The 3,456-nt window shown below is 32.5% G+C and overlaps 1 pseudogene; it reads right to left on the reverse strand.

Annotated features, from left to right (window-relative positions):
- Nucleotides 1-2,464: 2,464 nt before the first annotated feature.
- LOC112099732 overlaps nt 2,465-3,456 on the reverse strand; it is a 7,104-nt pseudogene continuing 6,112 nt past the window's right edge.

Here is a 3,456-nt window from a genome sequence, read left to right on the forward strand (position 1 = left end):
TGAGTATTGTGCCATAAAACATATGTCTGTTTAAATTAATGTTTTATAATCATACTAATAAAGTAGTATTAGAAATAATGAATTTGATATAAAATTAGAAAATATTGAAGTTAAAGAATTAGTTTTACCTTATAAGGATAAAATAATCAATTTAGACTTATGTCAAATCAATCCTTATGATCAAATATAATAAAAAAATTAAGTCACAAAAAGTAAATTAAAATAGATTTGTTAATTTGTTCTCCCAAAGTTCAAAATGAGTAAAAGGAATTAGGCTTCGTAGTTTAGGAAATGAATTTACTGAATAGAAATATTTTTAGTATATATTATTTATTTTTCATTCAAACATTTTCTGATTTCAGCAAAGGTCACAAAAATTTACTTATTTAATTTAAATGTAAATGTCTAAAAATTAGATATAAGTTTAAAAAAAAAAAAATTTTAAGTTAGACTTCATATGTTTAACAATCAACCCTAAGGATAATGAAAAAGAGCTATTAAAAAAAAAAGAATAATTTTGAAACTAAATACAATTAATTGAGAGATGAGGACGGATAAGATAAATTCAGAGGTAAAAATTAAAATATCACCCTACTTATTGCTAGCAGTTATGAGCATTAAAGCACAGAAGCACGTGTGTTGAAAAGTATGGTGTTCGTGTGGAATTTTCAGCTAAAAGTCTACAAGGCAGTTGAATTAATCAATCATCGTGGAGTGCACGGTGCTTGGACAATGAGATGAAATTGAAAAACTATCACGGAACTTGAAGGAAGGTTCATGGCATCGATTTATTCTACAGAGTCATGCACATTTGGTTTAATAATTGTTTTCATTCGAATCAAAATCTCTTTCTAATCAATTCAACTGTTTCTGTTGATTATGGCTTCTTCTTATCGAAACAACAAGAAGTATGATGTTTTTGTTAGTTTCAGAGGAGAGGACACTCGAGACAACTTTACTAGCCATCTCTATTCTGCTCTGTGTCGACAAAATATCCAAAATTTCATTGATGACCAACTTAACAGAGGAGACGAAATTTCGGAGTCACTGTTGAATGCAATTGAAGCATCAGCCATTTCAGTTATCGTCTTCTCAGAAGGGTATGCATCTTCCAGATGGTGTAAGTAAGTACAAGAGATAAAAGCAAAAGGTCAAGCATCTCATTTGAGCCTGTCACTAACAAATGGTCAATGAGCAATGTCTAGCTATGACTGAGCAACAGAATCAATAAACAGAGACAAAAAATAATAATCAAGTCATCTGTCAAATGCTAGTCCATGAAAATCATATATAGATATAGAGAGAGAGAGAGAGAGAGAGAGAAATATTCCAGTTAAGAATTTTAAAGTGCGAGAAAGTACGGGAAACCTTTAAAACCATTAAAACCGCATGGTTTTAAAGGCTTAAAACTATAGGCTTTTAAAGTCGTGTGGTTTTAAAGTTTTCCCAAACTTTCCCGTACTTTAAAATCCCTGACCAGAAAACTACTCTATATATATATGTATGGATATGTATATGTATGATCATTCATTTCTCAATCAACCACCAAATTGATGTCAACAAAGCCATGAGGATTGTCTCACAAGTCTTTCATTTTCCCTCTCTTTAGGCCAGAGACCAGTAAACCATTTGAAATATGGATGTGCAAACCAGTAAATAAATCATGAAGTTACATACTAGTCTGCTTTCGCACTCATTCGGAACTATCAATGATACTTACTGCAGGTGTGGTGTATACATTATACTAAAGTGAAGGCTAGATCAATAAGAAATTCAAAATGTTTAATCACATTTGGGGCTTGATGATGCCAAAGAAAGACCATACCAATTATCATGAACAGTAAAATGTGAACAAGAACAAGCATACATTTAAGAAAGCAGAGAAGCATCATTAAAATAAAGTATTCTTCTTACTATTCTATGTTGTTGGAAAATGGACCAAAATAAAAAAGGAACCATATATGGTTAACGTCACAACAAGAGTATTTGTGCATTTGTACATCATAGGATATTGGGAAGACATCAGCAGAGAAGTGCAAATATTTTTTTTTTTTTTTGAGGAAAGGAACAGAGAAGTGCAAGTCAAAAAGGAGAAAAAATGAAAAGAGAGAGATCAAAAGGAATGCAATCTAATTAATTGTCTAAGGAGACTACTATGCTACATTTAGCCATTGGTTGAATAGGCAGCTTGTTTTATAGTACAACTTTAAATTTTCCAAGATTTAGAATTTTCCTACTGAAGAAAACTAATTTCTAAAGCAACTATTACCATCTTCATCCCAACGGTAAGCAGCTCCATACTAAGGAAAGAGTGAAATAAGTGTGCTTTACTTATAGAAGCCCATTCCTGTCCAGAGTGATTAGTAAGTTGTTTCACCATGACCCCCATTATTGTGACTGAAAAAAGAAAAATAAAAGAAGAAAATATTAGCCGAACACAATAGTAGCACCTAAGAAGTCCAACTTAAGAGGCTTCATACCCTGCACAAATCGGAAAGTTTTTAAAAATTTCATGTTTCAAATGAAGATTGTCCATTAAAAAATTACACACATAATGTATGTAAAGCAATTAAAACAAAAAAAAAAAAAGCCAGAAACAATCCAACCATCAATAACATAAAACTTTTGTAATGCTGGTAAAGTGAATGAGAAGCAGAACATACATTTCACGTAACAATTCTCGTACTTCCTTCCAATAACAATTCATAATGCAGGTAGGTATCTTGAAAAATTATATCATACATTTCTCTTATCAATGGGGCAGACACTCAACAACAAAACACAGACTTATTGTATTTGTTGCACAAATAAGAAAGAAGATAACAATTTTAAATTAACCAACAAGTTTTATCGTAATACACACTATCAACTATGAATTAGCATACCTTTAGAAGTCCTGAACTTATTCACAGCCATTCAAAGAGAATCATCCGATAGAATCAACCGTGACAATGCTCTAGTGCTTAACCTGCGAAAAATAGATCAAGCAGAGCTTGCATTCCCTGAAGTTAACCACAAAAAAAAAACATTACGATGACTTAAATTTTAACAGAAAACAAAAAAACAAAGCAAGAGTGAATAGAGTAATACCAAAGCAAATTTAAGATTGTTAGGTCCAATTTGTGGTCCAACTTCTGAACGTCTAATAGTAGACTTAGGAGGAAGGATTTGAAGAAGCTGTGGCAGCGGCGAATACGCATCAAGATTCACATTGCTCCTCACATTGAGGGCTAAAAGAGTGCGGAGGCGCGACAAAGCTGACGCGCGATTCTTGTGCTGCGACCGGTCTTCGGCGGCATGCGCTATGACGTCGGTCGGTACTATTAAGTTTTATACGAAACTGTGATATTGTTTGGTTACTAAGAAAATAGGAAGAAAGAAAACTTCTGTAAGCTGAGAATTCTATTATTATTGATCTGAATGAATCTGGAGGTTACAAGCCCTTTTATATGTGCA

Source organism: Citrus clementina, unplaced genomic scaffold, assembly GCF_000493195.1.
Source record: "Citrus clementina cultivar Clemenules unplaced genomic scaffold, Citrus_clementina_v1.0 scaffold_3, whole genome shotgun sequence".
NCBI classification, from domain to species: domain Eukaryota; kingdom Viridiplantae; phylum Streptophyta; class Magnoliopsida; order Sapindales; family Rutaceae; genus Citrus; species Citrus x clementina.